The sequence below is a fragment of the Patagioenas fasciata genome, chromosome 31, assembly GCF_037038585.1.
Source record: "Patagioenas fasciata isolate bPatFas1 chromosome 31, bPatFas1.hap1, whole genome shotgun sequence".
NCBI lineage: Eukaryota > Metazoa > Chordata > Aves > Columbiformes > Columbidae > Patagioenas > Patagioenas fasciata.
The window spans coordinates 782950-797572 of NC_092550.1; the positions used below are offsets into that span (position 1 = coordinate 782950).

Sequence of the window (14623 nt, forward strand, 5' to 3'; positions counted from 1 at the left end):
GGTCTTCCAGAAAAGCTGTCCTTTTCTCATACTGCCTGAGATGTGCCCAATATCCATGAGTTGTATGAGGATCCAGAGAGAACACAAGCTGGACATGAAGAGGTTTGGGCAGACCTTGGTGGAAGATGAGTATCTCTTGGAGAAAACAGAGCTGAGCAGAGGTGGTAATTAATGCCAAGAAGGCTTTCAGCTCAGACATGACCCCTGCTCACGTACAGCTTTTCAGAGGAGAGGCTCTGCTGAGTGCAATGCTCTAGTGCTATTGCCCTGCAGCCCACAGTTGACCTATTGGACATATTTCCTTTTTTCCTTCATCATTCACTGTGACAGATGTTACATCACCCTGACCCAGTCACTGCACCTGACCATGAGCGGAGCACCTGCAGGCCCTGCGGGCACTGGCAAGACGGAGACTACGAAAGATTTGGGGCGAGCCCTGGGCATCATGGTGTACGTGTTTAACTGCTCCGAGCAGATGGACTACAAGGTATGGCTCCCACCTCGGCTGCAGTGCGGTCACATGGGGCTGGGGATGCTCAGGGCCCGAGCAAACCTGAAGGATGAGAGTAATCCAATGGTACCTGGGGTGCATTAGGAGAGGTATGACCAGCAGGTCAAGGGAGGTTGTTCCTTCCGCTCTGCTCTGCCCTGGTGATGCCACATCTGGAGTTGTGTCCAGTTCTGGGCTCCCCAGTTTAAGAAGGAATAACTGCACAGAGTCCAGCAGTGGGCTACAAAGATGCTGAGGGGTCTGGAGCTTCTTTCTTGTGAGGAGAGACTGAGAGAGCTGGAGCTGTTGAGCTGGAGAAGAGAAGCTGAGAGGGATCTGATCAATGGGATCAATATCTCAGGGTGGGTGTCAGAGGATGGACCAGACTCTGTTCAGTGGTGCCCAACGCCAGGGTGAGGGGCAACGGGCACAGACTGAAACACAGGAGGCTCCATCTGAACATGAGCAGAAACTTGTTTGCTGGGAGGTGCCAGAGCCTGGCCCAGGCTGCCCAGGGCGGGTGTGGAGTCTCCTTCTCTGAGACATTGAAACCCGCCTGGACCCACCTGTGTGATCTGCTCTGTGACCCTGCGTGAGCAGGGCTTGGACTGGGGGATCTGCAGAGGTCCCTTCAGCCCCACCAGGCTGGGATTCTGTGATCACCTCTCTCCAAATCCCTGCTACACTCCTTTAAGCTGAATGCCTTTTCCTTCTCCTCCCGTTCCTTCTCTAAGATTTGCACAAGGTTCTTCAGGAGGCAGAGACCCGAACTATCTTCTCTGCCTCATTATGCATTTCCCTTCCTTTCTGGAGTTAGATTTCATGTGTAATTCTTCAAAAACGTTGGTCTGTTCAGTTGAGACCAAGGCTGTGCTGATAGTTGGACCCTGGTCGTTTCTTCTCGGCGTGCTCGCGACCTGGCAGCCCCTGGCACGGGGAGGGACCTGTCCTGGTTTTCTCAGGATCCTCTCCCAGAATAAACCCAAAACATAGTGAACCTTCAGCCGCTACAGAGCACTGAATCATTAGGCTGAGTCTTGCTCTCTGCCAGTCTGGCACGGTACAGTGATTTTGGTAGCCTCGGATCATATTTCATTTAGCTTATGGGCTCTCCCAGGAAACGGGACCATCAGTAATTCAGCACAAGTGACCTTTAAATGAAACTGGTGCACAGATATATCGAGAAAGTGCAATTAGCAGATAAAGTGGCAAGCTGCGCAGAGCTATAAATATTATAATTGAGTTGTGCCTGCTGTTTCCATGCACTTTTCTAAATACCCACAATAGACTGTAAATTGCTATAAATAAACAGGCTGGGAAATAAAATCAATTTTTTGCTGGAGTTGATTCCATTTATGATTTCACTCCTGTAATCTTTGTTTTTGTTTTGTTTTTCCAGTCTTGTGGGAATATTTACAAAGGCCTTTCCCAGACGGGAGCCTGGGGCTGTTTTGATGAATTTAACAGGATCTCAGTTGAGGTCCTTTCTGTGGTTGCTGTACAGGTGAGTGGAGAAACACTCATAAATAAATACAAACAGAGCAGAGCCGTTCTGCAGTCTTTGGAGCAAGGGTAAAAATGGCAATTGCATATTGCCGGTTTCAGTTCTGTGTATAGGCAGGTGTGGGATTAGATCTCAAGATTAATCACATGAATATCACAGCACTGCCAAGATGTCGCAGTTACGTGCTGCAAAGATATTTGTCACTTTCCTTGCCCCAGTTACAGCATTTGTGCCAAGACAATTCTTTGTAGCATCTTTTCCCAGACCACTACGCACCATGGCTCTGTACCTGTTCCTCCTCAGGAAAGCACTCGTGTCATTAATCTGCTGTGAGATAATTGCAGCACATCGTTTCAAGACAGAGAAGCTGCCTTGACTTGCGGCTGCTCAGTCTGCAATGTAGGGAATAATTTTCACAGAGGGGAAGAGGGGTGTTTGGGGCAGATCCGCTGGACTTCTGGGGGTTCCTTATCACCCCTGGTCAGGCACAGGTTGTGTGTCATACTCAGGAAATGGGAATACATTCAGGATTAATTTTCTTAACCTGTCTCCAAAACTATATGGCTGTGGATTTAGTTCTGGTGTCTGTAACGACAGCTCTGCCAAGTGGCTTTGGAAGGTATTCCTGGCCAACTGGCACCATTCCTTGGAGGAATGTGTGCAGCCCCGTGGTGCTCCCAAAAGCCAGTGTCAGCTGGTGACACTCGGGAGCTGGAATCTGGGGCAGATCTGCGGCCCTTGCTGACGCGCTTGCCCAGGGTACCCTGACACCGTGGGATTAAACCTGGGACAGAGCTATTGGAGCGGTGCCCAGCTGGGCATGGGTGTTTCCCCTGGCGAATGGTTTCTCATCTCCTCTGTAGTTCAGCTGCTCAGTGCATTGTGTTGGTGAGTCTCGTGTGAAGCGCAGCAGCATCCCTGGAGAAGGGCTGGAAGGGAGACTGGCCTCCCCATCGTGCCAGAAAGTCCTGTGCTCTCGTGCTTATATATATAATCTGTCACTTCGCGTCCTCCTTCCCCTCCTCTTACCAGCCCATGAGGAAACCTGGCATTATTTTATACAGGGGAAGCCCTGGGGGGCTTCAGTGCAGAAAACTGAGGTGCCAAAGTGCCCAAGTTCTTCAGGATCCAACTGTCAGCTGAGTGCGTGTTTTAGGATCCTAATATCTGATTGAGGTGCTGAATTGTTCCTGGACTCCCTTTTGGGCTCAGTGTTATAGAAAGATATAAAGCTCAGAAGTTTCTACACTTCTGTAAATGTTTCGGTCAAAGACATTGTTCTTAACCCCTCCATGAACTCCTCATTCTTCTCATCTGTTTCACTCATAATTGGTACCTTATGTGGCATCCCAGAGAAGCCCCAGGCAGGTACAAGAGTTTATGTATCATTCCCTCTCAATTTCTCTTCCGTCAGGTCCTAGTTTAAAGTTGTCATTGAAAAAAAGTCTTTGAGGATCTTGAAATAAAAAGGGAAGCTGAACAAAAGAAGCCCAGGAATGACTCAACTGCTGATGGTTCCCTCGCTCCTGGCTGGAGCGTGGCAGCTGAAGAAAGCGGCGCGGCCGTCATTCCGTCATGGTGTCTCCTGGCTGCTATTAGGAGTGTTACCATGGCGATGTTTAATTGGCTGTCTTACTCATGCAGCTGATGTCGATATGGTTCCTTACAGGGAAAAATTCGATTAATTGCTTTACTTTGAGATGGCAAACAGTAGTGAGGTTAGAGCGGTGAATAGAGAGAGATTTGCCCCTCGCTGAGGTGCTGTTTGCAGAGAGGTGAACTCTTCGGAAGGAGAGGAATGAGCAGAACAAAGCTGCAATCAGGCAAATATAAAAACCAATATAATATTAGTGAGTGAAGGTGTTAGGAGAGGTTTTACAGCTTCTGCCTTCTGGTTTTGGTTTTAAATCAAACATCTGATGTCCCAAAATCTTTAAAAGTGATACCAAGTGGTCAGTTTACAACTGAGCTGAGGCCAAGCTTATTGGGAGGTGCTACCCCTTCTCTGGGCCTGGTCAGGGAACGGAGCAGGCACAGGAGGGTTTTGGGATGTCCTGAAGAGCAACGCTGTGTGGGGAGAGGTGAGATGGGTAAAGGGAATAATGGGCCCATATTGTGATAGACTTTGGGGAGTGCGTTTGGGTGTTGGCTGTGTTGTGGATACCTGTACTGCCCTGTGTCTCTCTCACACATCAGACCTCTGCTGGGCTGGCTGGTTCAGAGATGGTGGAGCCTCTGGTGGTGTTTTTGCTGTGAGATGTGCTGAGCAGTGTCCCACAGGTGATGTCAAAAGCCAAGGTGAATGCAGGCAGTGCTGGGGACATTTCCCGCTCCTGAGTTGCTCTTCCTGACCCACGTTCATCATTGTCTCATGGAGCAAAGGTGTGAAGTCTTGCAACTCCTTTGCATTTTGACTTTCCGCTCTCTTCAGCTCTTTTTTCTGCTTTGCCAGAGTTTGACTGAGATGGGAAATTGATATTGCCATGCTGATGTACTCCAAACAGTGTATAAAGCTTTATGCTGCCGGTAAAAAATAAAACAGTGATTAGCCCCATTTGTCACGAGGCCAAGAGTAACGAAGGAAGCACCGTTGTCTGATGTGTTTTTCATAAGTGAACGCTGATACTATAGTACTGTCTTGATTTCTAGGTGAAGAGCGTGCAGGATGCAATACGGGAGAAGAAGAAATCCTTCCATTTTCTTGGAGAAGACATCAACTTAGTACCATCAGTAGGCATTTTCATCACCATGAACCCTGGTTACGCAGGGCGAACAGAGCTACCTGAGAATTTAAAAGCTCTCTTCAGGTGAGTCCAGGTCAGGGTTTGTGACCTGGCAGAAACTGTCTTTTGGAACATCCAGGCTCGACCTCATGTCCTTGGGGAATTCACTTGCATAGGGCATTCGCAGGTAGTTTAAGCCTTGCACAACAGGCCTGGGTCTGGGCACGCACAGGCAGGGCAAAGGAGCTCTGTCCCTTGTCGTGGGGAAGGCAGAGGGTGACCTGGCTCGTAAAAGAAGGCCTAGAAGATGAAGCTGCAAATGCGCTGCCTGTAAGACCTGTAGTCAAGAAATACTTGTTCTGCAATGCCTCCTCACCTGTCATTTTAGGCCGTGTGCGATGGTTGTGCCAGACTTTGAGCTGATCTGTGAAATTATGTTGGTGGCTGAGGGATTCATCGAGGCCCGGGTGTTAGCCAGGAAGTTCATTACTCTCTACCAACTCTGCAAAGAGCTCCTGTCCAAGCAGGTGAGCCTGATTCTGTGGCTGAGTGGTATGATGAATCTCCAAAATCAGCAGAAACATGGCACTGTGCTGCTCAGCTCCATGGCTAACGTTTCACAGCTTTTATTTAATGACTGCATTTGCACTGGCTGCTGGGGGAGGAGAGGGTTGGTGATCATCGGAGCAATAAGATTTTCAGACTGCTTTACTGGAGCATCTGCAGGGACAAAAGCATTTGACCAGCTGCATTAATGGGAGACCTTTCAGTGAGTTTAAATGACACCATGTTTGGGGTAGTATTCAGTGACCTTTTGCTTTCCAGTCTCTTCCTATTGATTCTCCTGCCTGCAAAGGGTTTATGGTGTCCCTCTCTGAGTTCAGCCTTAGGCTGGTTCCAGGTCTTGTTAGAGTTACTGTCAGTGCAAAGCAAATCAGATTTTTCCTTGTCATTATTTGTGTAGATCGAAGCTGGGTCCAGAGGAGACCTGAATCAGGATTCCTGATGATACAAACCTGATCTTGGCGGTGCCAGCATGAGGCTGGGTGGGATATGCTCTGTCGCAGAAACTTGGTGCTGTGCCTTGAGGGGCCTGGTGGAAGCCATGGCCTCCCACACAGAGCAGTCAGCTGTCGAGCTGTGCTCTGGAGGGTGTTAACAGGACAGAAATAGGAACAGTTGTTTGTTGGCTTGAGAGTTCTTCTCATGCCGTTTTGTGGTACTTTTTCAGCAATGTCTTTACTGACCCCTTATTCCTGGACCTCCTCTGAGACCAAACAGGCTTGTCATCTTGTGATGGGCAGGGTGGAGAAACTTGGGTCTTTGGGGCCTCATAATGGACTCACAAGCCTTTCACCTTGGTGGCTCCTGCAGATGCAGGGGGCTGGCTGGCCTTGCTATAGGTGCTTTATGATTTAGGTGAAACAAATTGCTTTGGTCTCTGGAGTGCAAATCCTGCTGCTGTCTTACTGCCAACTGTGAGCCCATGTGATGGTCTGAACAGCTGAATTATTTGACTCTTTAATACTGTCCCTGACGGGAATCTCACCTACTGAGATGGAAACCAGGTCACTCAGGCTGGAGAAGGTCTCTGGCCACAATGCAAATAACACATTTAGATGTATTTTCATTGCTTACTAGTCTGGCAGTTTGGGAATGGTGGTTCTTCACCCTACATGGTACTGTCTAAGCATAAACTCATGCCTCTTTTTTTTTCTTCCTCTGGTGTAGGATCACTACGACTGGGGCTTGCGTGCCATTAAGTCAGTGCTAGTTGTTGCTGGCTCCCTCAAGCGAGATGACCCAGAGCGACCCGAAGACCAGGTTCTGATGCGCTCTCTTCGTGACTTCAACATCCCCAAGATTGTGACGGATGATGTGCCGGTGTTTATGGGGCTGATTGGGGATCTATTCCCTGCACTGGATGTGCCTCGGAAGCGTGACCTGAATTTTGAGTCGTTTGTGAGGCAGGCTGTGCTGGACCTCCGGCTGCAGGCTGAGGACAACTTTGTGCTCAAAGTAAGACCAAGAGATCTTCTGCTACACCCACATCGCCATCAAATCGTTTGGGTTTTCTCAAACAGCTTTGCTTCTACAAAGAGAGCTCTGCACAGCATTGTCCTTGCAGGCAGATCTCGCTGGAGGGCAGTCAGCTGTGCTGGGTCTGAGGCAGTTGCACCTGCTCCTGAAGTCAGCACTGGATCAGTCTCTGGGCTTCCAAAGGGGCCAACTTTTGTAGGCTCATGAAAGTGTAGCCCCTGGAGAGCAGGGCCTCATCAGGTGGTGGTTGTCAAGTATAAACAGCGCTGAAAGTTTATCTGCAGGCTGAGGATTTCACCCATTGTGATTAGAGTGGCTGGACCAAACTCAATTGTCAAATCTGCTTGTGTCTCAGGGTCACGTCTTTCTAAAGAGGTGGCCCAGTGGGACCTATTTTATAGACCTGAACTTCAGTTTGGCATCTTTGTCTAAAATTTGGGAGTGTTTTTCTCAGGTGGTGCAGCTGGAGGAGTTGCTGACGGTCCGGCACTCTGTCTGCGTGGTGGGTAACGCGGGCACGGGCAAGTCTCAGGTGATGAGATCCCTGAACAGGACTTACCAGATAATGAAGCGACGTCCTGTCTGGACAGACCTCAACCCCAAGGCAGTCACCAATGATGAGCTCTTTGGCATCATTAACCCAGCAACAAGAGAATGGAAAGACGGTAAATGTCATTTCATGTCTGAAATATGTAGATAAAGACGGGTGTTTTTAATGAATTTCCCGAGCAGCAGCAGGGTGACTGGTTCTTCATGTGCAGGTCTGAGAGCCCAGGTGCTTGTCTGCTGCCTACAGCCACATGACAGTTTGTTGTTGAAAGGATACACAGGATGTTTTAGCTCTTTGATCTTCACATGGGAAATATAGCATAAGCCTACTTGATCCTATTGCCCTAAGAATAATTTTAATGCCCATTAATACCAACGCTTACCAGTTCCTAAGTGGGGCAGGCAGTTTTTGGGAGTTGGCTGGACCAGTGATGGAAGAGATGTCCCTCCTGCACTGTGGTGTGCGCTGGGACCCCAAAAAATGTCCCATCCCCAGGTTTTCATTGCTGATAGCACGCACAGCAGCCTTAACGTCAGTTTTTCCACTCAGTATGGCTGCCCGATCTCTGTAGCACACCAGCGTTTGCCAAGCTGTTGATCCTGCTTACTCCTGAGGAACATTTCAAACTTGCTGGAAGATTACAGAAAATCTGGAGTGGAAATGTTGGGTTGTGACTGATACATAAAGGCAGCTTCGATTTACGTGTGCGGCGGGTTTGGGAGGTGTGGGGGAGGTGAGGGAAGACATTACCATGAATCATCCACAGCAGCAGATGAGCTGCCACCCACCTCCCCTGGCCCCGCCATGGACCCTTCCCGACCCCCTGCTTTGCTCCAATGCCAGGTTAATTTCTTTCTAATTGTAATTAGGGAGCCTAAATCAAAGTGGCAGAGGGACGTGCAGGGTACAGCCTGAACTGTGCAGACTGGCTGCAGCAGTGGCTGCAGATCGAGGGCAGCGGTGACACCGAACAGCAGGAGGGACATTTTACAGGTGACTGTCCAGTGGTTTCTGGCCTGCGATGGTTTAAATGAAATAGTGGCACTCCTCCCTGAGCTTTCAAGGCAGATATTTTCTGCAGTAACCATTCCTGAAAATGTTGTTTCATGTTGTCAAAGACCAGCAAGGCAATCTTCACCACAGCCTAGCAAGAGGTGACCTGTTCCCTTACAGATCAGCCCCTGCTTTTCCGCTCCCCAGTTTTATCCTGTCACATTATCAGAAGTTGAAAAGGTCCTACATGTTAGGTGGTAAAAGGTCCCATATGGGAATCCCAAAAGTGTTCTTTGCAGAACAAAACTCTTCTTTTAAACCCCAAGAGAGCCGTGTGCTGTGGATGCACAAGGTCAGGACAGAGGCGCTTTCCTCTCCCCGCTGCCGCGGTGTATCCGAGGGAAGCCCTGATGCCCTGAGACAGCAACTGTTTCTGATGCTAATAATGCCGGAGTGGTTCCCAAGGCGTGTGTCCAACACGTAAGGAACTGGCTGGAGGCAGAGGCGCTGAAGCGTTATTTTTGCTGACCCGGTCTCGGGATCACACACCTGTTCCAGGTGAGCCGTTCTGCATTTGCTGAGCACAAGCTTTGTCTTCAGTCAGATGGTGCCACTAGCTGTTCCTGATCTGGATCACAAAGAAATAGCTTGTCCTGGAGAAAAAAAGAAAAAAAAAAGAGTTCTTGTCACAATTCACTGGAAGAGAGGCTTTTTTTTAATGTTTGCCCGATGTTTTTTCATGAAGACCAGCATCTCCCGAGGTATTTTCACATGTAGAGGAGAGCAATAGTTTTGTGGAGTTTTCATTTGCTCTGCAGTGCTGCTGCTCTATTCCCAGCCTTCGTGGTCTTCTTAACATTCATTATTTACTCCCCTTGAGACTCTGTATCCTCTCTCTCCTTGATTTTACCAACATTTTGTTCTGTCGTTCAATGTCATTCTGTGCTTGTTCTCCCCTCAGTCTCACTAAAGCCATGACCCAGCGTTTAATGCATCTTGATTGCCCTGATATACTTTGAGCCACAAAAAAATATTTATAAGGATTTCCTAGGCATATTCAGGTGGTTTTCTCTGCATTGTATAACTCATGCCGCCTTTTGCCTTTGAGTAGCTACTCTACATTTTTCTTATCCCTTATGATTCTCGGTGGGAATGAAGCTCGTGCGTAGGTCTGCAATCATTTTCAGTAGTGATAACTGATAACCCTTTTTTCACTTTAAAGCAAACTAGAACCGTATTGTGATATAGTAATATTTACGTATAGGCACATAGAGTTTTGCATGTTTGAGAGGAAAGCATTAATTAGAGTAATTTTTACTGTGTTGCTGGAGAAAACCGTTAGAGCAGGTGTCAAGTTCAGTGTTCATCACCATCTTCCTGTCACCCTCCCAGGCCTGTTTTCATCAGTCATGCGAGAGCTGGCCAACATCACGCATGACGGTCCCAAGTGGATGGTACTAGATGGAGATATTGATCCAATGTGGATTGAGTCTCTTAATACTGTGATGGATGATAATAAGGTAATGAATATAAGTTAAAGAAGGAGATATTCTTTGACTGCATGGCATGGTTCAGCCTAAAAATGCAGATGCTGAAATAACACCTCCTAGAATAATGCGGTTGTGTTTCTTCAGATACACCAAACAATATCACATATAGAAAATGGTGCATGAGGGGAAATAGCTCAAATCATGGTTTCATTGTAATTTCCCTTCCTGGAACTGGGCTCATGGATAATCACGGATGTCCTGATTGTAACTCCAGGCCCTTCAAAAATAGGGTGGGGTCATAATTCCACACCTTTTTCCGCCGCTCGAAGGGAGTGCTGTTCCTTTGAGTCATGGAAGACAGTTCTACTACCTGCTGGAAATCAGCTGCATTCCCTCAAGGAACTGTGCTGGCAGCAACCAAGCTTTTTAGTGCAAAGTGCTGAATGCTTTTCATTCCTGTTCCTGGGGAAGATGTCATTCTGTCTGTCTGTCTGTCTGCCCAATGCAGGTGCTGACCCTGGCGAGCAATGAGAGAATCCCTCTGAACCCAACGATGCGGTTGGTGTTTGAGATCAGCCACCTGCGCACAGCCACCCCAGCAACCGTGTCCCGAGCGGGTGAGTCCTGGCCTGAGCTCCGCACTGGGATTTGCCGTGAACCCAGGAGGATCTAGTGCCATTAACCAGTCTTCTGTTGGCCAACTTGGCTCCTGTTGCAAGTACCCAACCTGAGATCACAGCGGCCGTGGGTGGACAGGGCAGGTTTCTGACAGACAAACTGAGGATCCTGACCCCAAATGCACATGTGGAGCTGTCATCATCCTGGAGATTTACCCAGAGCACTCTGACTGTTGGTGGGTGATCATGGCTTCAGCGTTGCTGAGTGCTCCTGTTGTGCAAAGCCCTTTGGATGGACTTTATGAGGAGAAGGACAGTATCTGTCTCAAAGAGTTCTTGATCTTCTGAAGAAGTGCATGAAGTATGGGAGAAGGGAATGGAGGTGTCCCCTAGTTTTACACATGGGGAAATGGGGCCCAGAGCAATGAAACTGCTCAGACAAGACAATGTTCTGAATTTAGGGCAAGGTCATGAAAAGCGCCGTGGTTTCAAGGGTGAAGTTTCTTCACTGTTCATGTTTCTACTCTGCAGTGGGGCAGGAAAAGGGGGCAGGTAATGGGACGTCCCGTCATATTTGATAGGGTTTTAGTTGTGTGAAAGTACCTGGTAAACTCTGCTGGAAGAAAGGAACAGTTTCTGCTATGTCTTTACTATATGTTCTCTCTTACCCTGGGCCTAAAGGGATCCTGTACATCAACCCGTCGGATCTGGGCTGGAATCCTCCAGTGAGCAGCTGGATCGACAGGCGAGAGATCCAGTCCGAAAGAGCCAACCTGACCGTTTTGTTTGATAAGTACCTGCCCATTTGCCTGGACACCCTCAGAACAAGGTACCATCTGATGAGTGATTGTGTCACCCGTGGTGAGGGCATGGGGACACCTGCCACTGTCCAGCCCAGCTGTGCTGCGCTGGGTTGTGCTGCACATGATCCTCCTTGCCCCTGGAAGCCCTGAGCATCATTGGCTTAAGCTCAGAGAACCAGCAGGGCGAGGTGGGCAAAGTGACGCTCCTGCCTGTATCGTGTTGGTCAGATCTGGTTTTCATCTGATTTTGATTTGATTTTTATTGTATTTCCTGTATCAACTCTCTATCTCTTGGAAAATAATTCCGGCAGATCCCAAAGAGAAAGCTTTTCAGCCTCCTGATGTGTCAGGCTAGACCTGAGCCCACTCCACAAGTTATTTTTCATTAAGAACTTGGGTATTTGGAAGGGTCCTAGTGCTTCTTGGCTTGATTTGGCTTTAAAGCAGTGTCCACAGGGAAGTCATGTGGTTCTTGCTTATCATCATGTGAAACCATTCTCTTTCTCATACTGTGGTGAGGGCTGGCCAAAGTAGAGTCCCAGAAAACTTAAGGGAGCATCTCCCATCCTCTACTTGCTTCCTATAGTTGCACTTTCCTTTAAAAACAAAAGAAAAATCAGTGAGCATGGGAGATGTCAGCCAAAAGGGGGATGTGTCAGAAGGGTCTGGAATCAGGACTTAAACATTGTGCTAGGGAACTTCTCTCTGTGGGACCAAGTTGGTTTTGACTGTTGGTAGCAAAGTCAATCGGACGTTTCCCATTCTGTTTGCTGAACATTGTCTCAGAGCGTGAAATCCACGGGATTAGCTGCAGGCAACCCTGAGCTGAGTGTTTTGGTAGCTTGCTTAATTCAGAAATCGTAGAACCAACCTTTCAAATAGCTATAATTACTTTATGGAGGACTTCAGTGCAGCTACAATATTAGTTTGGAATTCTGTAAGTGTAGCTTAAATGAATGTAAAATGGCAAGATGAAAGGGTTTATTTTATTACTCCTCTATTTGACCGCTTTTGAACTCATCGTGCTCGCAGGAAATCATTGCCTTTAGCAAGTCTTCCATTCTGCTTCTTTCAAGAAGATCAAAGTTTTAAAATGCTTGAAACTTCTGATTATTGTTATTACTTGTATATGTGCCGGTGCCAGCGGGTCTGAGTGTGAGAATGGGTGTTCTCTTTATTGTACCTGGGAATAGGACACGTACCGCTGACAAGCAGAATGCCAGTATTCTGAAAGAGCATTTCTAGTCTTCCTGGGTTGTGATGGACGTATTGCTTTCTAATTTCCATCCCTTAGATTTAAGAAGATTATTCCCATTCCTGAACAGAGTATGGTTCAGATGTTGTGCTACCTCCTTGAATGTCTCCTGGCAGAGGAGAACACACCTCCTGACTGTGCCAAGGAGCTTTATGAACTTTACTTTGTCTTTGCTGCCGTCTGGGCCTTTGGTGGATCAATGTTTCGAGATCAGGTAAGACGGAAGATGCCTCTTCAGCATCTTTCACACAGTTTGTTTGTGTGGTTTTGTGTTGTTTTGATTTCTTCATACTTTCTGAAACATAGTGCTATGCCAGTAATGCTGTTTTCCTGGGGCTCTCATATAGGTGATAATAAACTAGAAACACAACAATTCCTTTTACGAAAGGCCTCGTTATCCAGGGTGTAACACCACCGGAGAACAGCTGAGGGGTCAGTGGTAAAGGTGGAGGGATGTTTGCTTATGCAGATGCATTTCACTGGGGAGAAACATAAGGTTAACTTATAGAAGCCTGTGGATGTGCATAATGTGATCAAATTAAGACTGATTTATCAGATGGATGTATCAGTGGAGCAGTCTTTCAGCCTTCTGACTGCACAGGTAGACGTGCTACATAACACAAACCAGCCGGTGTTTTGTCACCAGGGCAGAGCAGAGCCGGAGGAACAACCTCCCTTGACCTGCTGGTCATACTTTTCCTAACGCACCCCAGGTGCCATTGACTTTCGTGGCCACAGGGGCACACCTACTCTTGGGTGGTTGCATCCCCTAGTCAGAGGACGCCTTATCCTCAGATCTAAAGTGTGTAGTCCTGATGTCTGGGTCTGCCCACACTGCACTGCTGTCAAGGGCTTGGAGATCCACGTCTGATCTCCGCTGGGCTTGTGTCAAACTCTGTGTTGTCTGGACTATGCGGGAGGTCTCTCCACGAATGTAACACCAGACACCCCTCCCCAGCTCGGGTGGAGGCACTGCCGTTCTTGATGGCTGCTCAAGTGCTCCCAGGGGTCTCTCTGTGTGTTTTCATGTACCTTAACGCCAGACCTAGAGTGTCTGCTGGTCTCTTCAGATTTGCTCCATGCCAAGGATCAGATGCTTCAGGAAGTGCTGAACAACACAGCTCAAGCTCAGCTGGGTGCTCACTTGGTGCCATCACACCTTGTGACCATTGAATGACCTGTGCGAGACCAGCTTCCTTGGTCCTTGTGGAGCCTCCATTTCCCATGTGCCAGCTGGGAAATACTCAGCCTTAGTGTTGCCAGTCTAGGATGACTTAAAGAAACAAAACAAAACACAATAAAGCCTGGGAAGCACTACTTGTCTTTGCTTCAGCAGTACAAGCGCAAGTATGCTGGTGTGCGGTGCTGTGGCAGCTGGCCGCTGTGTTCCCCATGCCGCACAGTCAGTCTCGGGTGCATCAGGCCGGGCTCCTGCCTGCGGTAGTGGCTCTGGGTGGGCTGCAGGAGCAGCTGCAGGCACAGCGACCCTCCGGGAGGCTCCGCCGGGAGCCTGGCTGTGCGTTACTGCCCGCGATGCTCTGTAAATGTCAGAGCTGAGAGTGCGAGGATACAGCAGTCCGAGCAATGGGGAGCCTGATGAAAAATGATCCAATATAAAATCTGTTTATTGCTTTCCACCGAAGGTGCCCTTCGCGCTGACCTTTCGCGGCCGAAATGTCAGGAGAAACAGTCTGGGAGGCTTCCCACTACTCGGTGCTTGTTGGTGGGTAGCGGGGCCCCTGTATAAAAACAGATGATAGATTTGCCATTTCCTGGCTCTGAAATTAGCGGTAATCCATATGGGGTTTTTATTAAGGAAGTGGTTTGAGTTCCACACCGTTCTGGCAATAGAGCTGGGGCTGGAGTGGCTCCATTTAACCGCGGGGTCAGGGAGGGCGGGCAGCGCGGCACAGCGCGCTTGCAGGCGGTCTGGCTGTGCGGGGTAAGGGCACCCTTGTGGGAAAGCTTTTAGCAGCCACGCACGTCCCGCTCCACTGCGGGCGACTCTGCTGCCGCTGCCGAGGAGTTATAACAACAGGAGAATGGAGAATTACAGGGATTCTGCCTCTCTGAATAGCACGAGTCTGCAAAATCGTGGATACTGTTAATGTGTTTTTCAAATCCACTGGTCTTTTGAGGGACTGTGGCTCAGGAGGCT

At 48.5% G+C, this 14623-nt stretch overlaps 1 pseudogene; it reads left to right on the forward strand.

Moving 5' to 3' along the window:
• The window catches only part of LOC136115802 (dynein axonemal heavy chain 9-like), a 210151-nt pseudogene that overhangs the window by 180077 nt on the left and 15451 nt on the right, over positions 1-14623 (forward strand).